The sequence below is a fragment of the Ambystoma mexicanum genome, chromosome 14 (assembly GCF_040938575.1).
Source record: "Ambystoma mexicanum isolate Mex_15411 chromosome 14, UKY_AmexF1_1, whole genome shotgun sequence".
Lineage (NCBI taxonomy): Eukaryota > Metazoa > Chordata > Amphibia > Caudata > Ambystomatidae > Ambystoma > Ambystoma mexicanum.
Genome location: NC_090940.1, coordinates 300,481,316 through 300,507,958, shown reverse-complemented (window position 1 = coordinate 300,507,958; position 26,643 = coordinate 300,481,316). Strand labels below are relative to the sequence as shown.

At 47.2% G+C, this 26,643-nt stretch overlaps 1 protein-coding gene across 2 annotated transcripts in view; it reads left to right on the top strand.

The window, feature by feature from the left end:
• CCDC85C (coiled-coil domain containing 85C) overlaps nt 1-26,643 on the top strand; it is a 472,165-nt gene that overhangs the window by 235,223 nt on the left and 210,299 nt on the right. The window lies entirely within an intron of this gene.

The window sequence follows — 26,643 nt, the reverse complement described above, 5'->3', positions numbered from 1 at the left end:
GACGGGCGGTAAAAAGACTTCTGTGGGTCGTATGCGGCCTATGAGTTCACAGGGTTTGGTTGACCAGTGAATAGCATACGAGGCATGGAGTTGGGGCAGGATGGCAGGTTAGCTGCTGGCAACCTTTCAGGTGGCAACCGTAAACCCATGAAGAGGGAGTGGAGATGTGCAGTGCTTCTTTGCCCCCCTGATTCTCTGATGTGTCAGACCTACATTTTCAAAGCCTCTCTCTGAATGGAGCATGAGTGCATTCATCTCTCAGTTGACTCACACAGTTATTGTTCTGTCTGCGTCTTTCATTTGTTATAAACAGCACCCAAGGTTGGTGGCTCTCAGGGGGTAGGGAGCCTGGGACGCTCCAAGGACAATGAACTGGCAGCCAGGGGGTTTTAGCAATGCGCTACTTTTGGAAACAAAATGAACCCCCAAAAAATCTTTTTTTTTGTGACTGTACCAGTAAATCATCAAGAATCGATGACTTGGAGAGAGGCTGCAGGAGAGTGATTTCCCCCTAATTTGTATGGTACAGTAGCATAGATAGGAGAAAGAGGTTGGTTGGCTCTCTGCTTACATCTACCTGTTCAGTAGCACACCTGGGAGTGGGTAGTTGAACTGGCTTTGGGGTCCCCTTTTCTCTGTGATACCATACTCTTGAGGGCATACTTTTTAATGAACATTTAATTGCAGCTGCATGTGTATACCAAGTGCTTAATTTGTAAAACAGTAGGTGCCTGTGTCCAAATATGTTCTAGCACTTCTGTGACACTTGGGCAGTTCCACGCCACTGCTGCCACCCAGGGTCGGTTTGGGACAAGAAATAGGCCCGGTCACCCAAAAAAAAGTGGCCCACTTCACGACACTCGACCTCTGATATCATCACCGGAAGTGAGTAATTTGACACCACACCAAAGTGACATCCCGGGAAGCGATGAAACGCAACCTTTCACCCTTTGACAAAATAGGTAGTGGCATCAAATAGCATTGTTCCTAAGTAAACTACACTTTGAAAAATATGGTTATGATTTCACTAAGGTGATATACATTTAATACAAGAATGGATCACCATACTTATCATTAATATCTGTATGTATAGATGCATATTGTCAAAACTCCAAGCAGATGTCCAAGGTCACATGATAATATGGTATTATATAGCACATACCCTTAAGCTCTTTTTTATAGAACAAATATGCATACAATATCACTCAACCTGTGTTGGTACTCATATCGACCCAAGAAGGATGAAAGGTTTTTGAAGAGTAAAAAATGAAAAAAATAAACTAGAAAACAAAGAATTTTTCCGATTTTTATTTTTTTTTTGTTTTTTTGTTTTTTTTTTGTTTTTTTCTTTTTATTTTATTTTCAAATCGGCCCAAGCGTTGCCTGAAACCGGCCCTTACTCCCCAGGGACGATTTCAGCCCGGACAGGGGCCAATCCGACCCTGCTGCCACCACCCATAGCGTGACAGAGGCCGGGCCTTTGTGGGGCCTTAGGCTCCATTAGGAGCCTATTCATGAAGACAAAAAAAAGCACACGCATTCTTTTGCCGAGATGACCATCATGTGGTCATCAGTGCGCTTTTTCTTTTTCTTTTGTCTTCATTAATAGGCTCCTAATGGAGCCTGAGACCTCACAAAGGCCCGGCTCCTGTCGCACGAAGCATGTGTGGCAGGGGCTGTGGATCGGGCTGCTGCTTGTTAACGAAGCAACAGCCCGACCCTTTGGTCATTTAACCTTTTTTTTTTCTTTTCAAACTGGATGCGCGCCCCCCCCTGGGCATGAGGCTGCGGCCCACCAGAGGGGCGCGCCCCACAGTTTGAATACCGCTGCGCCTAAGCCCTCCCCTCCAGGACCATACACCAATGAGTCCTAGAGGGGAGGGCTTTATCGCACATTTTCGCGATTATACCCGGCTGGAGAAAAGTGATGCAGTATCGATGGAAAGGGCCATCGATGCTGCATCACTTCTCTCCGGCCGGGGGGGGGGGGCTCAGCCCCGACTTGATTTTGCTGGGGGTGGGGGGGCTCGGGCCCCCCCGTACTCGCCGCCCCTGGTCACGTGGCACCCGAGAGGTTCCGGGACGGCCAGCTGCTCTTCTTCTCTGGTGCCTAGGCTAGGTTTGCCAAGTTCTGGTCTTGGATCCTGCCACCACGGTCTGTCATTCTGGGTTCTTTTCTTTCCCCCAAAGCATATGCTTGGCTCAAGCTGGTCGAATCTGCTGGAGCCTTGTGGGGTTGCATTTCTGTGGTCCTCCTGGCAATCGTGTGGAATTTTGGGAAAAATCGTATCCCGTCTAGACTAGTAAAAACGTTGAACCCCAATGATCAGCTGGGCCCTAGATAATACAATGTGTGATTTTAGGTAGCACCTCTGGCCAGATTACTCCTGCACCTAAACACTGCTACGACCAGTGTTAATTTCCCCCAGTTTAATGATGCTCCGTTCATCAACTTTAGAAGACGGAGTCAGCCATACCAGGATAAGCAATCGCAGGTTGACCCCATGTCTGAGGTCTGCGTTTGATCTTTGACCTCACGGGTTAGTGCTGATTTTTCCAATAGGAAAAGTAGATGCCCAGCCACCGTGACCCATTTTAGAAGGTCGAGAGTCCCACTTCGCATGCCCAGGTTTGCCTTTTTGTTGTTGTGGTGCTGCAAGGGTTCCAAGCAGTGATGCACGATTCACTCGCCAAACGATGAGTTGCGTTAATCGATCAAGTACGTACTCCAACCATTGCCCACATACAGGAGATTTACTCCAAGCGTCTCGCACTCCATGGCATGGAAGAGACTCCACTTTGGCTGGCTAGATCAATTTTCCTCACAAGGTAGCTTTGCACTTAAAACAGAAAATTTCCATCCGGATTATACCTAAGTGGGGTTATCTCGAGTTAGCAGAACGTTTCTTTGTATTGTTTCAGATTTTGAGATGTGTGCCTGTGGTCCCGTGCCGGGGACTACATAGCACACTCTTAGGGGGACTTTAGCATGTAGTGAGTGACTAAAACCCGGTTCAGCTTTAGCCCATAAGGATAATATGGGAAATCCATGAATCTCATGGACTGGCCGCCTGGCACTAATATGAGGGTCTTGGATGAAGAGAAGAATGCCGGCTGGCTGGCAAGGTTTACTGGCACCTGGCACCTCCTCCAGTAAGTCTTCCATTGGCACAGCACTATCGCCACTTTCTGTTTCATCCTGCGCCAAGAACTTAAAAATTGTGGGAAACTCCACGCTGTACTGAAAGTACGAATAATTGGGTTCTAAACAAATCCTCGTATGCGTAAATGTTTTTTGCCGTGCAGCGTTGACATTGCAATTTTCCTCCATACCACATCTAACTTCTGAAACAAATTGTGTTGCATGTCCGCCCTCGGTTGTGCAAACATTCTTTATAAGCCCTGCAAATGTTCCTTGAGGAACCATCCCATTTTCTGTGCAACAGGCTGCAATAATATAGTAAAATACTCCCCACAGAGGATTAAAAAAGTCGTCCCCAATTCCCAGAGTTCAGTCCATATCATTCTTCTAATTGCGCCAGGAAGTACAGGGCCAGTAATGGCCCGTGAGGGCCTCAGCAAGGGCTCCCCCAGCAAGGGGGTATTGGTTAGTCGTACCCCAGGCACCGTTTAGGGGTGCAACCAGTTTAAATGTGTTTTTAAAAATGTTTTTTCTGGGAGATGGGCTCGGTGCATATTCTGCGAGCCCAATCTCCAGTCAGAACAAATAAATATGTCCGCTGCCGTAGCAAATGGAAAAGGAACTGTCTGCTACTGCTTTCTCCTCCTCCTACTTGCCACTCTCCCCTCTCCTCTCTACTGCTCTCTTCCCACTTCTCTCTACTACACTCTCCTACCACTCTTCCACCACTCACTCCAGGCCTCTCCTCCTATAGTCACCCTCCTTTTACTTAACTTTTACTTTAATATATTTGTAATGCGGGAACCATGGACCCATAGGCAGCAGGTCGCGACAAACAAAAAAGCAAGACAATAACCCAGAGTTGATCAGTCTCCCACTGAGTTTAGGGAATCATACTTGCAAATTTAAGCACATTTAAGACATCCGTGCGTTCCTTGCACTCTGTCACCATTTTCAGTCGGCTTTCCTCTGCTATACTCCCACTCACTTACCCTCAACACCATACATGCACCCTTACACCCAAGAACCACTTTCTCACAGCAACCAATACCCCATCTTGCACACACTCTATAATCTACCTCCATGATCCACTACCCCTTCCTTCCTACGTCTGGTCTCTGTGTGCCTTCTCCTTGCTTGACCTCACCCGAACAACCCACACTGCCATGTTTCCTGTGTCCCCTTTTGGTCCTAGCACCCCTCCTGGTTCCCCCAGGCCAATTGCTAGATTGTTCTTTCCTGGAGTTGTCGTACAGGTTTGAGGCTTGCCTCTGAAACCCCAACCCCTCCTTAAATGCTGGTTTCTGGAGTTCTGCAATGGTGGCCTATGCAAATAGTAATCCCAAAATTTTGATAAGCAGGGTCTTCAAGCTCTGTTCCATCTGAGGTCTTAAATGGCAGCCCACGATCAATCCCAAATGTATTATCCGTGTGTTTTGGTGACTCATTTTTGCTGGTCTGCCTGTCTACGACTCAATGGCCCTGCTAAAGTGTACAATTCAGATGGTGACAACCCCTACCACACTTCAAGTGTGCACTTTGGGCTCTGGTCCACATACTATTTCCAGCTTCAATCTGGCAGGGGAGTTTTGGTCGACTCCTGCTTCCTCTACACACTGCCTTGCACTGTGGTTGTCTCCCCAGATCTCGCCAGCACCTCTTCCGCAACTGTGAAGGGAGTTGGCATAGAAACCTGAGGAGCCATGCTGCAGCACCCGGGCCCGCTGCCGTGTGTGCAACTGCAGCCCAGTGGCATTGTGCTTATTTAACCTCATCTAGGGGGAGAGCTCTCGCTAGGACCCGCAGGCCTACTACGGTAGTGAGTGTGCGGGCATCGGAGTGAGGTGGCAGTAAGCATGTAATGCAGAAGATCCCTCTGCCACCCCCTTGCTTTTCCTCAGTGTCCCTACCCCCACACACTTCCAGTGGTAAAACCAGAGGTCACCGAGTAGTCCAGGGCACCTGGGAGAGTGGGAATGTGGCTGTAAAAATGGAACATGTATGAATTGGAATGTTTGTAAACAAATTATTTTTTACTATTCTTGCTCAAAAAATTCTTTAATATTAAATTATGCTACATTTTAACATTTCGATTTGGAATCGACTAAATACAAGATTTCAACTGAAAGGGGCCAGTGCAAAATGTCCACATTTCCAAACATCTATACGTCACTGAAAGTGGAATGCTGTTTGTACACACATGGTGAATCAAGTCAAGGATTCCATACACAGCCCAGCGATTTGTTTGTGCCTGGTCGTCCATATTAATATGTAATTATAGTTTGCCCCAAAAGTGGTTATGCAGGATCCATGACTCATTTAGAGTTACCTATTGAGTATTTTTAGTCCAGAAAATGCTTCTTCGCCTGCTTATAATGACAAAAACATGGACGTGTTTTGTTATCAGAGTTGAATTCTAGTCAGAGAGGGTCCCGTGTTCGTTTTGTTGTAGAATTTAAACTGAAATGGGGTCTTGGCAGAGCAAGGCCTATTGGGAGCAGCTTATAGCTTTAGCTGAGATCTACTCGAATATTCTTTTGAATAACTTATGGGCCCCTGAGACGGGAACTTGGGACATCGAATTTGACTTAATCCTGTGTGAAGTGCGGGAATGCTCGGCACAGCATACTTTCAAAGGATACTTCCTCATTTGGCTGCCAGCGTTTCTAGGTCATACTCGAAATGGGCCGAAGCCTCCAATTGAGCGCGGATCATGCGCGCGCCCTCGTCTTGTGTGAACGTCCCCGGCATCTTTAATTGGGAACGCGTCCTTTCTTTCCACTTCCCGGAGATGCGAACTGCAGACGTTCCAGGTGTCTTTACCGCTGACGTCTTTCGCGCGCGGAACCCCTGCTTTCACAGGCATAGGCTGTTCGTTAAACCGCCCCCGCGCGCGCACACTCTCCTCATATACACGGTTCTGCCGTCAGCGCCTTCGTTCGGAATACTTGCTGCCTGCGTGTTTTTCACAAGCGAAGCGAATCTCACCTTGTTTAAAAATTACTGAAAACTGGAGCAGACGACGTCAAACATTGGGTTTTTTTTTTTTTTTAAAAGTGCTTTATAGGTCATCTTTTTGGGTTTCTGGTACTGCAGACCCCAGTGGGGATTTTACCTATATTCGAAGGCCGCCACTGGCATTCCGGGTCACCCACGTCCACAGAGTGAAAGCGGGCAGGGGTTTCGTTGCTCAGGGCGACAGAGGTGCTATTTACCTTGGGGGACCCATGCAAATATAACCCCGCGAGTGGCGTTCCTTTTTTGGGGGTATTTGCCGCCCCCCTCAGTATGTTCAATGTTCGTTTCTCCTGCTACTGCTCACCGACGGTGGTTGGCATTTGAGCCCCACGGATGGCAAGTGGTTTCTCGTAGGCCAAGGTCTACATTGCTATGTTGAAGGTACACCTTTTCTACCTTGCAGTATAGTAGCCAGTGGAGATCCTGCAGTGCTTACTGAGCCGACTACTCTGTGTTCTGTTTAACAGCTGCGGAACCGCACGAGATCTTTATATCAGCCATCAAACTGTGGGGACAGGAGCAAATGGGGCTTCTCCATTCCCAGTGGCCTACTCTGAGGTCATATAAATGCCAAAATGCAAATTGGTATTAGATTTGTAAAGCGCACTACTCACCTTGGAGGAGGCATTCAAGGCGCTAACTCGTCGAAGACCACACCACCTATCCCGACCAACCGGAAACCCTATCTCTGCAACAACATGGTCTTCAACCTGTGTTGGAACTCCATCCTAGACGACCTCCAATGCTGCCCTTTGTGTTGTTACTTTCGCTCATGTACGCACTACGTTGAACACCGTGAAAATATAATATTTGTCTCCATCCCAGCATCCAGCTCTTATGTTCCTACCTTTTACGTTGAAATTGCCATTGATTTCAAAGAGGCTTTCTCTTTAGTCTCATTCCCGGAGTTAACTGCACCCCTGTGCTCCATGCTGTGCATATGGAAAATTGTTCACTCCATCTGTATCTCGTATCCCCTGATATATATATAAGAGTATTGGAACTGGAAATCTATCCAGGTCATCAATGATTTAACCCGTTTACTTCTCAAGTCCTGTTCTAATACCTCAGCGCTCGCTAAGTGGTGGGAATACAAGCCTTTGACTGGTTCATCGAGGCCCGTAATTCAATTTCCCTCTAGAATGTTCCACTTCACCAAAATATGTGCACAGACCACCTTTGTTTTCTGATTCACTTAAAAACCTACATGCTATCAATACAGAACTGATCCGCAAATTAGAATTCCTGAGACTCAGAAGTGGCTAGCACGCAGAAATCAGAAAACCCAAACCCAGCTTCTAATCAAACACTCTTTTGAAGGCTTTCAATCCTGATTGGGGAGCTTTCGAGATCATTACTGAGCTTAGGAACCCCTCTGCTCTTTATACACAATTGTTACTTCCCAAGACCTTTTCAAATCTTTGGCATCCCAGTTCTACCTCAAACCAATTTCCCTGTACTCTGTTATCAAGGCAACATTTGGAGGGCCACCTAGCCAGCCTATATCTGCTAGCACCTCTACACCAATCGCGTCTTGCTCCATTTTACCTAACAAAGTTTGTCATGCCTTAGCTACTCTTTCGACAGAGGAGTTTGCAGCTGCGGTCTCTTACAGTACTCATTACCGGCAGGGTTGGCCCAAAGTCGACGGTCATATTGCCATTAACATCCTTGAGTTAACACACGCAAGTGCTAATGGCTGTAGAAAAATGAAAGAAAAAAGGTATCTTTCTTTAGTCTTCCGATGCCGCGCCTAGAACGTAATCCACACTGAAGGCGGACTTCTGTAACAGACGCAACGTCGCAGGGCGGCAGAAAGGTACCTTTGTCCTTTAAAAAAAAAAATGTCCTTAACCTTTAGCACCTGCGTGTGGATACTAGTGGCTGCTAAAGGGGATATGGGAGGGACAGGGCACGGGCCGTGCAGCAGTCGGTGATCTCAGAACATGAGTTTATATACGAGAAAACCGTCCACATTGTAAGCTACCTATTTGACTAGCGCCCCTGCCCATGGTACTGATTGGTGCATATTGGATAACGAAGTTAATAGTAAACTAACACCTTTCTTCTCTTGCTGGCTCCTTTGAATTTTAATACCCTCCCTACAGCAACAGAAAACATGGCTTTTTGCACAGAAGGTCATGGGGACAAGGGGATTTTTCAGTCAAGCCAACATTTTAGGAACTTTACAGGCATTACAGGGTTGGTGTGACCTCACAGTTGGTTATGTCTCGCACTCTGCATAGGGGCAGCCAAGGCTTCTTTAAATACCAACAATGTATGGTATTATAATGATTACATAATTCTGTGGGTAAGTTGCATCCTATTCAATTTCAGGTATCATGAGGCTGTTCCACATTTCATCATTTGGTGATGATTGTATTTTTCTTGCTAATCAGATAGTTGAGACTGATAATCATGTTGCACGTGGCTAGAAGTTATTTTAGAATGCAATTATCTCTGCCCTTTCAAGGTAGTATGTTGTCAGATCGCTGACTCCATTTGCTGTTGTAGTGGAACGGTTTGGTGTTTCTATCAAAGCACACATTATCCCGTTTACCCCTGTACCATACCATTGACGTTTACACTCTAAACTTGGGATGCACAAACTGGTCCGCTGCTTAGATTTCAGATTTATTTCCAAGCCACCTTTCAGAAGGTAGTCATTAAGCCATATCCCTCGGCCAATAGTTAGCAGCTCACTTTCTTTGCTGCTAGATCAAGCCCAAAATCTCCCCTGTACAATAGATGTGGCCCTTTTTTTCACATCGAGTCAACCGTCACCGCCATGCATGAAAGATGAGGTGAATCCCAGGCAGATATGAATGTAGTCTGCTGAACCGCAGTTGGGTGGGGTTCAGCTGCAGCGTTGATCCAAAATGGGGAAAATCTCCTAAAACTCATTTCAAGGTTCAGGGGAACAGGATTTTGGCAAGCATTCATGGAAAGAAGGACGGTTTTCCTGGGCAAATTACAATTGAATTAAAAAGGCTACTGTCTCATGGGTAAAACTAACAGCCTGAAATAAACTGGATTGCCTCCTTGGAAATAGTGTCCTCCCTGCTCCCCATGGAATCTCCACCACAGCACTAGTGTTCTAGTCCCCTTGAGCTGTCATGGATGTTCGGCTGTTGGTGGATAGTGTTCACTGTTCTTTTTCCCCATGTTCTCTTTCACGCTGTGGCTCCACTGCATTGCGCTTTTCACATTGCCGATTCTTGCGGACAGCCGGCCTGTTGCAGTCCCAGATTATATGATGTGCTTTCGGGAGGTGGTGTCTAAAAATGCTAATTATAATCTGGCCTCCATTTTTAAGGGCATGCTGAGCCCACCCTTGATCCATCACACAACCGCACGTTCACAAACGTCAAGTTCTTCCCCCAGATGTACTAGAAACTACCTTCAACTTTAAATGATCCTTCCTAAGTGATGTCCTATTTTCCCCTCTTTCTGATCAGCAGCCCATCTTGTAGACTGCTTATCACTACTCTTCCACCCACACATCACATTCTGCTCCCATTTTGCCTTGATTTGACCTTCCCCAAAACCGTAACCTTCGGCTGTGGTGGCCGACCCCATTCTAAAGGAATGTGGAACGAAATTCATCCCCTCCAGCCCAGCCTCCCTCGAGGCTCTTTCAAAGATTTTTGTGAACGGATACCTAGATAAGGCACGACCCGTCTTCGTGCATAAGAAGAGGACCCTTTTGACCACCTCTGAAGGCCAGGTAAGCTTGTAGCCCCTTTACTGGGCAAATGTCAGACCTAGCATGTGTTGCGACTGCTACCCTGACCCCCTTTCCCTCCTGATCCGTTTTCGACTTCCTTAACCAAATGTGTGCCAGAGCCCCTCACTCGCAGGACAAATCGTCCCTGGACAGACCACCCAACAAATCGGCGTGGGTGCTCCCACCACTTTGCCCATCATGAAGGCCCCAGAAAATGCAGTGACAAAAACTGCCCTGAACAGCGCCTTTCCCAGTCATCTCTGCAAATCCCTCCCAGAACCTGCACCAGTACTGCCAGTTTTTCCAGGTTCAGAGGTCACCTACCATCCCTCGCTGGTGCCACCAGCCTCCTCCAACCTGCCAATGCCTTTTATCGCAAAATCGGGGGGATGGCGGGGACCTTCCTTGTAGCTCTGAAAATAAAGCTATGGCCGCACTCTTTGTTATGGCCACCCCAACTGACACCCCTCGAATGCAGGTGCCTCAAACGTCTAGCGGCATTCCCTGTGGAAAATGTCTCCCCAACCTTGCCCTCCGCAAAACTCCCTGTCTTCCCTCATACTGATGCATTGACCAAGGTTGCTAGTCCGGGCATCCAGGTCCCAAAGCGTCTCCGGGATAGTTGTCATCACCAGCTCAGCCCCCGGCAAACATTGCTGAAGTCTTGCATTTTAAAACAGGACAAAGCATCAGTTGCATTGAAGACACCTGGAACATGCTTTGCCCTGAAACGAATATTGGCTTTTAGACACAGCAACACCAATTTCCTTAGTAATATCAACACCATATCAACACCATAGGACACGTTGCCCTCTTGACTATTGATTGAGCACACCATAGGCATACTGTCTGACCAGAGCACAACGTCCTTGCCCCCAGCGCCTTCCCCAAAATACAGTGCCACTATAATGAGAACGAGTTCCAAAAACATTATATCCGTGCACAAACCACCCTTCTGCCAGCTGTCTGGCCATTGTTTTCCACACCAATTTTTGCCCAAGATAACCCCAAACCCCACACTTCCGGTGGCATCTGTAAATAACCGCAACTGGTCATTGGTTTCCGTACGTTCCGGCCAGATCCGTACCCCATTGAAATCCCTCAGAAAACCCCCAAATCCGCAAGTCCTGCTTTTGCTCTTTTGACAACCTGATGTGGTGGTGTTGTTTCATCAGCCCAGACATGGCCCCTGCAATGCAATGGGGGGGAAAGGCCTCCCCATAGGGATGACTCTGAGGGCACAATTCAACTGTCCTACCAAGCAGATACCGCCCCCCTGAAGTCCATTACTTTATCGAGAGGCAACCTACATACCCCCGCCTCGCAGTCAATCTCAATGCCCAGAAAACAAAGGGAGGTGGTGGCACCTTCAGTTTTGTCAGCCACCAAGGGCATCGCCCATCTTTTTTGCCACCTCTTGGAATGTTTCCAATGCCCTGGCGCACTCCTTTGTGCCCCTCCTTCCCACAAATAGGAGGTCATTCAGGTAATGCAGGACCTGTGCCCTGCCACAGTCCCTCTTGACCCCCCACTTGAGGAATGTGCTACATTTTTCAGAGTAAGCACATGAGATGGAGCACCCCATAGGTACGCACCTGTCATAATAGAATCTGACCCCCACTTGGAACCCGAACAGGTGATAATCCTTGGGGTGCACTGAGAGCAACCACCTTTGCCAGCAGTGCCCCCTTGCCCAATTGATGCAGTCGCGCCACTCCAGAATCAAAGGATGCATACTTTACTGCGCACAGGTTATCAATGGAATTATTCACTGCAGCCCCTTTTGGAAAAGACAGGTTATGAATCGGCCTATACTTCCCTGTCTCTTATTTCGGGACAATCCCTAGTGGAGAACAAACCAAATCCTCCAGTGGCGGAACCGGAAATGTCCCTGCCACCCTCCCCAACTCAAATTCTTTTGCCACTTTTTCAAGAAGTATCGCTGGTTGTGCCAGAACAGATCACTGGTTGTGCCAGAACAGATCTCTGGTTCTAAGGCACCGGGAGGGGGAGCAACCCCTCAACCTGTATCTGGAGTGCCAGGGCAACACCATTTACCAGCAACCGTGCATCATGTATCCGAGGATACCCATTTGCCTTCAACACCTCCACACGTACGGGTGAGGGTATCCCACCGGTGGCACGCAGAGCATTGTGCTCCCACTTCTGCTCTTTGTTCTGCTTAATGCATCTAACTTCTCCATGCCCTGACATCCCTCTGAACAAACGTGCTTAAATATACAGACCAGCCTCCCACCAGAGGATTTGTTGTAAGCCCAATATGCCCCCTTTTTCTCCCAGCTTCCCTCTCTGCTCCAAAATGACTGCACCGGGCGCCTGGGTGTGAACCCCTTGCTGCTGGATGGGTGTTCTGCCATGCAGCTAGCCCATAAGTCCATTGCCCTAGAATCCCCGTAAAGTGCAGTATTACCTGCCTTTGGACTATTAAAATCTCTCATCATATACTAACCAGGCGCCAAATATACAATCATGGTACATGGTCAAAACCAGGTGGTTAAAAGACGACCATTTTTGACTAAGCTCTGGCCGTTTTTCCAGTAGTATGACAGCAAATCTAGAAAAGACCATCGCCCAATTGGCCAATGATCTTTCCACAAAGAATTTCTTGTCTTTCCCCTCACTCTTTCTCTCTTTCCATTCCTCAACCCTTCTGTAATCCAAGAGATAATGTCAATGTACTTTTCTTTGCATATTTGTCCTTTGTTTCCATTGGTACATGCCAGTCTAACATACCTGGGGCTGTAGCCTGAAATGGAGCGGAGGCTTGCCCTGACTGCTTGCCCTCATCAATGTGGCCCCCACGCCTGCTGTCACTGTTTCTCGAGCTCTCACTCTCCTTGGATTATTCCCCACACTCCCAGATGCCTGCGAGTGCTCACCTGATCCCCCACGAATACTCATTTTTGGTCCCGTATGGGCACTGGCTCCTCCTTGCACCCCCAATGAGGCTGTAGTACCCCCCCCCCCAAGGCTTCTTTGCATAGGGTACTCGCCCCCCATAACACTGCTTCCAAGCACTTAAAGTCACTGCACCGTGCTGATGAGCAACAAGACGACTCAGTCCATAGAGCCGCATCAGACCGAATCATCCATGCACCACATGGACTGCGTCGAGTCCCTGCTCCTCTGAATGTCCTCAACTGAAGCTAGCATTCCTTTTGTAAGTTGCCATCTGACTCCCATGACCACAGCCTTGCTCCATTTGCAGTCCTATTTACCATGCCAGTTGCATTTCAGAGTTCCATTGTTAGAAGACAGGTTCCACTTAAGCATGAGATTAATGTGGCTCTACCATGCCTACCCAAACGCCCTCACTGTGGTGCGTAGTCGTCCCTTTCTTAAAAGGTGGCATCAGAGTGAACCCAGACTCATTCTGGAACTAGTAATTGGGGTTGGTGGGGGCCTGCCGTATACATGAAAAGCTGGAGGGTAGGGCAGTGGCAGATTTAAGACAAAGGGCCCCGTAGGCAAGATTGGAAGAGGGCCATGGGTAGGCGGAGCTTAGGGTAGGAGGAGTTGATGTCGGGTGACCATATTCTCAAAATAAAAAAAACGGGACGGACGGCGATAGACACAGAAGTAGGACTGCAGTTTTAGCTGCCATAAACACAAAAGGAGGATTGACTAAAACAAAAATGTATAGTACTACTTGTATGTTGGTGGCCTCTTCCTGCACAATGTACAGTGGGTGAAGGGGAGTTGTTCCAGTCACAGAACTCTCATTGGCGGAGAGAGGCCACGGAAGAAGGAGGAAATGGGGGTGTAAAAGGCAAGCAGGGAGAGCGGCGCTGGGCCCAATTTGGGGATTTGTTAATCGGTTCCCAGCAAAAAACTTGACAGTAGCCACCTGTCCTTCAAATCCCTGGATGGGGTTTTAAATTTAAAAAAATCTTGGGACGCTGGGATCAAGGGGCAAATACCAGGATGTATGCTCATCCTAACTTAATGGCTATCACAAGTGCGACATTAATGTACGTTAGGGACAAATGTTCCATGTTAACATCACTAACCCCCTCCCAATGTAAATGGTCTACATGCTGAGCCTGTTGAAAGGGTAAGATCTCATCTCATAGGAGGCCCTGTGCAGCCCCGGTTGTTTTGCTTTGAGTGAGAAAGGCAGAGGAGGTGGGAGGCCTGTTGGCATTTGTCCATTGCCCAAGTGTTAAATCCACCTCTGGGGTTGAGGTGGTTGCAACGACAACCACCACCAGCCAACTGTAGCTTACCTGTGAAATGTGTGCCCAGCCTGCACTGCCTGACAGTCTCAGATAGATAATGAGTCACAATGATGTTTAGGTTTGAAGAGGCTTGCGTTCATTGGCATGGCGTGAATGAACTTGCTAAAGGTTGTACTACTGCGATGCACGCTCTTGAGGTATTGGTATATCAGTAATTGAAACACTTTACAAATATTTGCTTAGTATAACGGGAATAGCTCAGGAAAGAGAAAGGTGCAGATTAAGAGTTGGGGGATGTCTGTGTGTGTGTGTGTAGGGACTACTACTACTCTGCCCAAACAGCAGGAAACCATAGTAAATTTGTCTTTTGCTTGACCGTATTTGAAACAATTGAACGAATTTGCTAACACCTTAGTGAGCATTGCAGTGGTAGACATGACCAGATATGGTATAAGCTAGCCTACCATCCACGAGACGGGAGTTCCAGCACTGCCACCCCACTCTGTCTTTTTTTTTATTTTTTAAATCTAGAAACTCTAAAACATCGTATTTGTTAAGATAAGAATGAAGAACCGTCTTGTTGTAATTTTGTCAGAAACCTACTTTTCCCAAACATAAAAGCATGCCCTGTTTGCTCGTGGCACGAGGACCATGTGAGATGCGCATATTGAACGGTTCTATGAAGGTTTGCTGCATATTTTACACCAAATTAGCCAATTTTCTATACCACAAACAGCAGGCGGGGTGCACCCCCCCACCCCACTAAATACCTCACCCCAATTTACCATATATCTGTTTGTGGTTACAAAAAATCATAAAAAGAAAATGTGGCAAAACCGATTTCTGCAGATGTGCCATTTGGAAAAGGTGAGCTAGACCCATCTACCAGCGGTGAGTGAGCGACCTCTGTTTCAGAGCAGGCTTGTGTTGCAGAGCAGCGGGAATGAGCTACACAGTGGCTTTCTCTGGTGGTTTTCTAGTCCTATTTTGTGGAATAAATATCTATCAGGTGGCAACTTGGCTGTAACCATAGCTGCATTGTACATTTATAAAGTTAGATACATTATCTGGCATCATGTAGCTTTGAATACACCTCTAAGAACTCGTGCAGGAATTTTTCTGGCACTGGAGATTTTAAGGGGGGTAGGGACAAAGGGGGCCAGGTACGACCCCCAAGCTACCAGATGAACCCGAGGTGTTACGGGGGAGGATCACCTTGTCATCCCCAGGAGGAAGCGTGCTCTGTGTGCTCAGAGAAAGGCATACAGCTTTTTACATTTCTTTACATTTAGCCTAATGTGGTCGCTCAAAATCAGGACTCTGACAATGAGGCATGTTTCAAAGGTCTTTATTATTTTCTTCATAAGTCAACACGAATCTTTCCCTAAAACTATAAGCGTGGGCCCTGATCCATAACAAAAGGAAAAATAGAGTTATTGTCAAGATGTCACCTCTGTTCAGAATCCTACTCCAATCTATCTCACTCCCTATCTAATAAAAGAAAACAGCAAGAAACTACCCATAGCAAGGGATAGCTTCTGGCTTCCGACACCAACCCTGTCCCTCTCTGTCACAGGCCCTTGCTTAGGTTTTCTAGTTAAAATGCTACAGTTCTTTGTGACTGAAATATTACAGAGGTCCTCCAATGCAGTCCACAGTGTCTCGTCCCAAAGGTGTTGGTGTCTTTCAGTCTCCCTCTCCTCAGGGATATTGTCCTTCTTTCTCCCTACTCTGGGATCATTTTGATCTATCCCCACTCTGCGGTCCCCTCCATCTCCCTTCCACTCTGGGCTTTCATCCTCCTGAGCCCCCAGTCTGGGATTCTTTCTCTGTTCTCCCCACTTCAGGATTTCTTCTATCGCTCCCCGCTCTCGGGTGTTTCTCCTTCTCCCGTGCAAGAGTCATTTTAGTCTCTCCCTGCTCTGTTTCTGTCATCCTCACTCCCCACTCGGGAGTCCTTTCAAACTCTCCTCGCTCTGCGTCTTTCCTCCTTCTCACTCCCCATTCGTGAATTCTTAGTTTCTCACCACTCCGGGGCTCTTCTCCTGCACACTGCCCATTCTGGGGTTTCGTTCTTCTTCCTCGCCAGACTGGGGCTTTTACTTTCTCCCCACGTTGGTGATTCTTCTTTCTATCCACTCTGGGTTTTCTCCCTTTTGTATCCACCCTCTAGGGTTTTTCCTAGCTCTCCTCCCCGTGGCACTTTCATCCTTCACTCCCCACCCCACTCTGGAGCTATCTTCCTTCTTGTTCCCCACTCTGGGGGTCATCTTTCTCGCTCCCCACTCCAGGGTTCTTTCAGCCTGTCCCCAATCTGAGGCGCTTCCTCCTCTGTTTTGCTCATCTGCCTGCCTCCCTTTCCGCTGGAGATGTTGAGCACCTGGTTGTTGCATGTGGTGCTCCTCTGAAGGGGTGTCTGGTCCATGGTTCGCTCATCTATTCATGTAGCCACTTAATCGACTTGTCAACTGGGCTCCGGCGCATCTCTTCTACCACACGCCTGGAGCGGCAGTGGTGAGGAGGCTTCGCAGCCAAATGTCTGCTTGCCCTTCTGGGGTTCCTGGTCCCTATGGTCTGGACGCTTATACAGCATGCCTCCCTGCATTTCGCCAATGCATGCCATGGCCCTACACACCGAGACTGGTATTCTCTCCCTCTCGCTGGCTCCTCCCACTGTGCTCTCAATGCGATTAAGCTCTGCAGTGCCTGCAGACTCTCTTCATTGATTCTTCTTTCCTGGCCGTGCCTCCAGGGGAGTGTTTCATCAGTGTCTCCACTGTCTGCTGTGGAAATTGGGAAAAGGCAGGGTCAGAAGCCAAGACAGCCATGATTAAAGGGTTCATGTGGTTATCAAACCTCCTAGCGCCTGTATATCCCATAAAGCTGTTAGTATCTGGGGGTGAGGAGGTGTGGGGGGTGGATGGTGACTTATATCCGTCTCTGGGATTTTCCTGTGTCCTAAGAGGGAGTCTCCTCCAGAGAGATCCCCTTTAACTTGTCTCCCTAGGGGTATTAAGCATAGCAGGCTCCCCTCCCTAATCCTAAAGGGGCTGCCTCCCCTTGGGGAGAGGTTATCTTCCTGGACTCGCCACAGTGCACACTGGGGAAGCAAGCGAGTGAGGTTCTTCGCAGGCAGCATTCTATAGGTAATGCACTAAGGAAGTAGATTCCAAGATGGCAAACACGCTGGATAAAGGCTTTCTTTGGACCCAAAACACCAAATTAAGCAGAGGGCAACACATCCCATCACCTCACCAATCTCCAGCCACAGGTGCAGACCCTCAGTAAAGGCCTACATTAGCGGGGAGTAGCTACTGGGCTACAAAAGCCCTCTGCTCAGTCCAGGAGTGTGGTAGATTGGGGAATATGGGTGTTGTTTGGTTCAGGGTGGAGAGGGTTGTGTGGAGTGGTGAGGAAAGTTAAGAGATGAGATTGGAGAACAGAGGGTCGGGAGCGGCAGGTCAGATGTAATGTAGTCGGGAGGAGCACAGCGTCCCAGGTGGTGAGGAAAAACCACAGACACCCTAGCAGAGGCGTAGACCGGGTAGGGCCTGAGCGGGCAAGACCCACCCAAAATCTGTAAATGCCCACTCATCAGCACTTTGTGGGCATTTACAGATGCCAATGTCACTGCAGTGGGCCCAACTACATTAGCTTCAGGCACCACTTGTTAGACAATCCTGGCTACGCCTCTGCACCGTAGACTGGGACCAAAACAATCCAGGAACCCTTTAAAACCTGCAACGAGGAAGGCTGTGAGACTGTACCACAACATATGCTTTTTGGTGTTAAATATCTTTTGGTTTTTCCTTCTTTGCTTTTCTTGGTTATTTTGTGTAAATGAAGGTACTGTGTGTGGCTGGCATGCAATTCCCACTTGCCTTTAGGACACTGCCACGGCCTTCACACGGGGATGGTCCTGGTTCACACACAATAGGATGTCTATTGTCATGTCAGTGTTGCCCGTTGCCCTAATCGCAGACACAAAAGGCCAATCAAATGCAGGTTAATAGTAATGGTTAATGACGAAATTAAATGTCATTAAACTATGCAAACAGAACACTTGTGGGGGCTCCTGTCTCTAACAAAAACATTAGACTATTGAACCAATGATCGCATGTGACCCTATGGGTCTCATGAAGGTCCTCCAGTCGGAACCTATGACATGGGGGGGGGGGAGAGGCTTTCACACTCTAACTCTCTAACTCTCTAACTACCATGCTCCCTTGATTTCCCACGCACTAGCTCTCTTGCGCATTCTTTTGTGCACTCTGATGCGTTCTTTTTTGCTGTGTGTCTGCTCTTGTGCTTTCTCTGACTCCATGAACGCTTTCTCTCGCTGTTTATCTGCCGTTCTGTCTGTGGGTTTGTCAGTCTTTTTGGCAGGCGCGTCTGTGCTCGTTTCTTTCGTCATGTCTGCCTCTCTGTCACTGTCCATGTTCTTTTGGTTGGTCTGCATCTTTGTGTTGGTCTGCATCTTTGTGTTGGTCTGCATCTCTGAGTCGGTCTGTTATTCTGTCTGTGGCCCCGTCTTTTCCTCTATTTGTCTGCTTTTGTGTACATTTGTGTGTGTGTAGTGCTTGGCTATTGGGAGAAGCAGAACATATTACATGTTTGAAAAATATGTGAAAGCTGAAAGTATAAATCGGCTCTGGACATTTCTGTTCGTGATTGATGGTTGGTGGACGAACGGCTAATACGCCGTGCCTCCGCTATCCGTTACTGTCTCACACGCGGTGGAAGCTGCTCTTTATGCCGGATCGTATTCAAATTAAATCTTTACTTATTGAAATAATAGCCCATGAATAAATGATATCAATTTGGCCTCGCTGTCAAAGAAAATTTAATTTGGAGAATGTCAACTATTCATAATTGATGGGGGTTGTATTACATTCCATGCTCGCTGAAAGCTGCTGTGCAATGGAAGGTCTGGGCATTCACTTACTGCCACATCTTTCAAGAACAGAATACACAAAGAGACTGCCTTTCAAGTTAATCTGATTTAACATTTCTGGCTTTTCCATTTTGTCGCACAATTGCTGCTTTTTGGGGGATTTTGTGAACAAAATATACCAGTCAATTAACCAAATAAATGTTGTGTGTTGGAGTTGGGTTTGAAAACTCCCTCTGTGTTGCATGGAATGTATCCTAGCAGACCCCCTTCTTGCATCGCATTCATACTGTGTTAATTTGCAAGGCTGGTCCGCCGAGTGCACAATGTGTCACCTCGCTTCATCCAGTCCTTTCATTTAGTAGGTGTACATGCCGTGTCTTCAAACTAGTAATTTGCTGGCCTCGGAACCAGTGTACTGTCTAGTATTGTCCCAATTCCCATTCTGTCTTCTTCTCATACTCTGGGCTCTGTAGCTGTTCTGACCCCTCACACCAAACTAGGATCCTGGCAGAAGCTGGTGGAAGAGATCATTGCTTTCCAAGTTTCAGAATTCTCCATTCGATGTGTATTCCATGTAGCTTGCTTGTAGCCTGAAGGCGAGTATCAAAAAGAAGGGGTGTATCGATGAGTTAGACCTGGATGGTATTGAGTGGTGGTACTATGGCTTGGCAGATCCCAGGAAGCAGTTGTGTGTGTGCTCCACCCTCCACATCTCCATTTCTCCAGACACACTACCTGCTGACCATTTCTTACAAATATATATATTTAATTGCAGAGTCCAGACCTGAAGGAAGATGGTGGTGGGGGCGGGGTTGCTGGGGTCAACCAATTGCAACTCCTCTCAACCCACCATTATTTCTTTGTCTCTCCACTGTGGCAGGTCAAAAGGAGGGCACAGACTCTTAGCTGACACGATGCACACAGTATATTATTAAAGTAACTTTAAAAAGTCTATCCGTATCTCTTTGGGTGTTACCTGTCTATTATACAGCGCTTATTCGTCAGTCGTGAATGTGCAAATAAAAGAAGTCTGCTGTCCAAAACTACCCTATCTGACCCTACCACTAAGAAGGCTAACTTAAATCAGGAGAATGACTCCCTTATCCTGAAGGTACTGTAAGGAACTCATGGTCGCAACAGTAAAGACTGTCACAAGTGATCTCTGTTCAAGGGTGTTCATTGAACTTTATAATGGGTGAGATAAATGCCTAATCTAATCCTAAATCTAAAATGGGAGCAAGCTACAGCCACCAAATAATAATATGGCAGTCCTAGTAGCGTCTTGTCAAATAAAAAGACCCTATACTAAAAAAATAAACTATTGCCAATCCTTACCACTAAGTTTACAAAAAAGAGTGTTGGATAATGTTCACCAGAAAAGAAAGGTGTTCAAAAAATGAGAAGTCAGGAGGGTATGGCTGGGTCTCCTCTCCCCACGTTTTTAGCACATGACAAGGCGGGACTTCTGAGCACAGCACATTCCTCGGCCTCTCCAGCAAAAAGGCTCCCAGTTCAGGTTCAACTGTACCAGGACCTTCAGGAGCCAAGTCTCTTTACTACAAAGTCTCTTGCCCTAGCAGGCCTGCTTGATCAAAACAACAAACAGTTCCTTCGGTAATCTTGTACTTTGGGTGATTGCTCTTCGTCCCTTGGATCTGCCTCCGCCGGGCTCAGATCCTTCTTGCAACTTGGGCCGCCCTCCGTCGGGTTCACTACAGCCTTTCAAATGCAGCTTGCAATATTCAAATGTCTTTTTAAAAAACTTCCCACTGCGAGCAACCCTCGACGAGGTTTACTCTTGTCAACACAATGTTCACGGGTGTATTACTTTTCACCCCAACTCGCAGGCATCCCTCAGCCCGGTTCACATTTGCCAATTTCACAGTTCACTTTGCTTTTGTCACGTTGCAGGATTTACTTGTCTTAGTTTTCCCTTGGCAGGGGGTCGGAGACGTTCGAGTGTACAAGGGATTTGACATGACCCTTGTAGGACCACTCTGACACCTCACACCGCCCCTCCCTAGGGCCTTCTGGCACTTGCAGTTTCAAAATAGGGCCAGGTCAGATTCTTTCGAATGAGCGCCCACGTGGCGCCTGTACCCTCTACACCTGGACCTTAACTGGGCTTTATTTAGAGTTCATAAACACACACATTCTTTGTTCATCAGTTTCTTGCGTTCATACTATGTTGCTGATTGCAACCTTGGGCGGAACACAGTTCGGTTCGCTATCAACTTGTTCTGACTCACCGGCTGTGTGGAACCCGTTGGCTTGTCTTGCCTCCGGAGTCGAGGACGGTATCCCGGTAGCTAGGGTGCCTCCCTGCTGGGGTTATCACTGCGGGAGGCCCCTGTGCAACATTAACATCTGCTTCTCCACAAGTCAGCTGTAAATCCTGGTCTTGTGTTTCCTCTTTCGGAGGCTTCGCAGGTCTTGGTTGAAAAAGGCAAGGGCATCTCCCTCCTTGTCGTCCTTTCAGGTCTCTCTGCCTTTCGTCTCAATTTGAGCTGCCGTCCTGGAATAGCTGCTTCCTCGTACGGTTGGCCTTGCTCATAGTGTGCTCTCATGTGCTGCCTTTTATCCCTGTGGGGAAGGTAAAGTGCTGTCAGGTGTGCGAGGTTATTGTAGATTGCCTGACCATTGTGTTGGGACATGTCGGGTAAACGGCTTTGGTGTTAGTCCATTGTCTGTCACGGTATAAGAAAATGTTTGTGTCGGAAAAGGGGGGTAGAGCTTCTAATTATCCTACAGGGTAGGATAGGGAAAAGGTGTTACAAGGAAGGGGTTACCACGTCTCGACCGTCGGTGTCCCACTTCCACTTCCCAAAGACCCCTCATCCAGATGATCCTCCCCCAGGAACTGGATCCAATAGTGATGGCCGTGTCCTGGCCACCTAGATGACAGATCTCCGGAGACCAGTGGGTGAGCGACTTTCAGGTTTCTCCCAGTACTCCCAGTACCAATATGGGATTTCTTTGCTAGTATTTAACTTGCAAAAATTATCTTGTGACTTTGTGAATCAGACTGTTTAACTCATAAACTGCATTATTAAATCTTCCTTTCTCTTTGCGACTCCCCTTTGGGCCTTTCTCTTAGTAGTCCAATTGTCTAGTTCTATCAAACTCTGCCTGATACTTTGTTCTCTCCACACTATGCTCTTCTTGTACAAGGCATTCAGTTACGTTCCCCTTTTCCCAGGGTTTTTTGTCCCACTGCTCTTCTCTTTCTTTGTTTAGTTTGTTAATGATTATTTCTCTAGTATCACTAGGATTTAAATTAATTTGTTTCCAGTTGAACCCTGTTTCATATTTGCTACTGAGACACACCGTTTGTGCGGTATAACGATCTCTGGATGCCTCCCGTGCTTCCTGTCCTTCCGTTACCTTCACTCCTGATGAGGACGTCCACGGGAGCTTTCTCGGTCGGGCCCAGACTGCTGTGTGCTTAATTTTGCTGGCGTATCCCTCTCTGCCTTACCTTGCTTCTTCGTGGTGTCCTGGTACTTCACTGTGTGAATGGACACCTCGTGGTTCATTTCTAATGGTGGTCTCTGCGGCATTGACTATCCACCACGACTTCTCATTTGTGGGCATGCCATCACCTACTCGCAGGAGCCTGCCTTGCTGGTTTCTCGGCATTTGCTGTATCGCAGGCATACCACACTCCATTGTCCGGCGAGTTTGAAGCACGCAGGCTTCTGGGTCTCCTTCCTCCCTATATATGACGTAGTGTGGGAGTTCCCCAAGCCTATGTGCGTGCTTGTCTCTCTTCTCGTTGCCCTCTTAAAGAGGACTCATTAATCAACCTCTTCATCTCAGTAGAATGGTCCTTTTTTATTTAAAGGGATATGCTCTTTTCCCATAAGATAAAGGCATCTATTGTTTTTCTTTGTCCCAGACTTGATATTTAAGCAACAATATGTCCAGCTTTTGGGAGTGCCTCGTGGAAGCGAGAGTCCTTGTCTCCAAAGGGGGAGCCTCTCCCGGTGAGGTCCCCCCTGCTTCTACCCCTAGGGGGGTATTCGGAGCATGCTCCCCTCCTAACCTCACAGGAAGGTGCTCACCGCCCTTGGGGAGAAGGGACAAATTCCCTCTATTTGTCACACCACCCAGAATCCGAGTACCCATTTTTTGAGGGACACACTGTTGTAGTTCTGTAGAATGTCTCCTGAATAGCCTTGGCAATCCATAGGGACAAAGTCTTTTTGTATAGCTCCACCTCACCTTTGGGCCACAAGTGAAGGTCAGAGGCCAGCCAGGGATAAAGCCCCACCCACTGTAAACCACATCGCCTATAGACCTTTGAGTTCATACTATAGACTGTAAAAACAAACACATTAACTGATCACTACATGGTTTATTAAATTGGTGCATTCTTGCATGGAGCCTGATTCAGGTCATTGTTATTTATTATTCTCTCAGTAATATCAAATGTGTCTATAGTCTAAATTTCTCAACATTCCAATGTGAATTGAGATGTGTATCTGTCTGGTTAAGGGTCCCTTCAGTACTGATGTTTCGATGCATTGGTGTGCATGTCTTTTGGCTTGCAGCCTGAAGAGCTCCTCCTTGTTACACAACCCTGTGAGATGGCCTTACTGTGCCATATAGTACTGTACAAGAGCAAAGCTTGCCATTGCCTTGTGGTAACAGGCAAACCACAGTAACGTAACATAACCGCGTATACGAGGACATCTGGCCCTTCTCTCTCTGCCTCTCCAGTCTAGTGAAGACCGTCTGCATAAGGAGCTCCGGCTCACTATAGATAGCGTACATGCTACTATTGTTGGCCAGCTTACGCCCATGGACGGCAGCACCCTGTCTCACTGCGACCTGCAATAAAGACCAGGAACAAACGCTTAACCTTTTTGACATCAAGGTGTCAGGCTTTTTACTAAATGTTATTGTAGTGTGACCACTCTTCTCCATTACCTTCCTTACCAACAATATTAAACTTTTCAGTCTTTTCTCAGGCTTGGCGGTCACGGAATTAACATTCTTCAGTTTCATCTGGGCTACAACATATACAGATGTGCAGGGCAAATAAGCAACCAAACTTTCTGGATTGCCTGGGCACACGCTCAAACCCCTCACGCATCCAACATTTCATTGTGTACCAACAATTCTCCAAGTCTGCTTTGGAAACGCATCTAGGTTATCGGAACACTTGAGGGCATATACACTGCCTCCCTTTTGCAGAACTATGGTCTACACAACGGGACTGACTTGCACTCACGGGTTCACAAAATAATCTTCACTTGCTGCATTAATCCTCCTCCCTATGTTTGTAGCATCTATTTCCTGCTCTCCCATACTTTTATCTTTCCCTCGCTCATTTGGTTTCCTCCAGCAGGCTAAGGTCTGCATACCCCCTGGCACAGTATGCAACTCCACCCAGCAGTGTCTGTGTTCCTATTCTACATTGTTTGATGTATTCCTGAAATGTGGGCTTGTCATTTCATATCCAGATCCAGGCAACACCCAAGCTTATTTTGAAGCAAATGGCTTTGGCTTATGGGAAGCCTTATTAGCTAGCTGTCTTGAAGTACAGCTTAAGATGTGGGATAATTTGTTACAGCTGAATCCTAACAAAAACCATGGTTATCCACTTGGCACCATAACGTAAATGTCATCCCCTCCAGCCCCTTGTCTTTTTTTGGATTTCCCTCTAGTTTTGTAACCAAAGTTAAAAAGCTATGCTTTTTCTGGCAATGAGATCTTGATATGAATTCTCCAATAAACCAACTTATGAAAGCATCCTTTTATAAACGTTTTACCCCGAAGGATTATCCTGTATGTTGACAAGAAAAGGCATCCTACCGTTGTTGGGTCCCCGATCAATTCTAAATTGGTCTAAAGATTCAAAACGCTGCAGTCCGACTGATTTTTAACCTGTCAACATCGGATTCAGTGACCTGCATTCGGGAACCCTTCCATTGGCTTCCCAGCCCAAGTAGACCTGGCGTGAAAGTACTTTGTCTAGTTTTTAAATCTCTGCATGGGGTAGCACCTAATCATTTGGAAAACAAGTTTCCCCTTTATAAGCCTGCTCATACTTTGGGTTCAGAGGACCAAAGGCTGGCGGAGATCCCTAAATCACATTTTAAAGATGGGCGTAATCCTTTTCCCCCAGTCAATATTGGTAACATGTTAGTGGTTGGCCCTTCCATAGCGCACCCAAGACATGGCTTTCTCTTGATCACTGTGTTGCTGCTTCTGTTGGTTTGCATGGTTTTACTTACTATCGGCTTTGCACCTTGATGCAGTCTGCATGTGGCGCATTATGATGTCAATAAAAAAAAATTGGATATCGTTGCTAAACCTAGGTGCTCCAGCTACACCAGTTGTGAATGGCTGCGATATAAAAGCTTTTTAATATAAGCAACACATCTCGTCATATCAATAATGAACTGAGGTGAATAGCAACACTACATCACAGTAAATATACCAGCACAATACACCTTCCAAAATGTAGTTCATGTTCTTGATGTTAAGGGATGGAATGTTGGTCTAGCCTAAAACCATTTTCTGTGTTGCGTTTTCACTGCTAAGCATTAGTTATCGTGAAACCCCTTGAGTGACCCGCGAATATTCACAGGTCACTAAAGGGGTGAGACGAACATTGGTGACCCCACTGCCCCCAGGCCTAGGGTGACCAGATTTCCAAGACAAAAAAACAGGACGGCCAAATACATAGGACTGCCCCTCTCGTCTTCTCGTAAATAACTAAGGACCTGTTGCTCGGTTTGACATGAAATGCCTTGCAATGTACTCATTTCTCAGACAGTCTCTCTGGTGCAAGCAGTTAATGTTACATGGTTGGTATCTGGAAGCTTGGGGGTTCGAGCCCATCCTCAGATAGCACATTTCAGAAAATATATTGCTGTTTAGTTTGTAGTTGTTTGTCACCCTCCCTTTCCCCAAAACCTGGACAGGGTTTTAAAATAAAAAAACTCTCCTGACAGGGGGTCATGGAGCCCAATTCTGGGACAGTGCGGGCAAACCCAGGATGTCTGGTCGCCCTGTGCAGGCCACACCAAAGCACCTTTAGGCCCCAGAAAGCAAATCCTTGAACCCTCCCGCATGCAAAGCACCCGTATGGCTCTTACTCCTTCCCACCTGCATGGTTTACACTGGGGCTGAGGGTGGGCAGCTTCATGTTTGGTTGGGGGAAGAGGATGTTTTTTTAATTTTTATTTCCAGCGCCAGAGGAACCGTTCCTCCTTGCTAGAAATCTAAAACTCCACTTTGGGTAATGAACCCACTTGTATTCTTTTTCCTATAATCCGCACGTGCTGGCCCAGTCCTGCTGTAGCCAGGTTCCACGAGCCTCAGATCCTTGTAAGAGCCTGGCTGACCCAGTGGGCATGTTGAAAGGGCCCTGTGAGGTGTGGCAGAAATCACTGGGGAATGCCTGATAAAATGTGCATGACCCCGTGAACCTCCCACAATTTGTGTGGTTTGACTCGCGCAAAGTATTTTTCGGATAGTACTTTATTAAGACTTCCTTGCCACATGCCCGTATTACTTAAAATCCCGATGCCCACCAAAGAACCTCAATTTACTTTTTACTTTGCTATGTGTGCAGCGTCGTGGCAGGAACAGGGGGCTCTTATGGAGAGAACCATTTTTTGATTTTCTGAGAAAACGTAGCATCCATCTT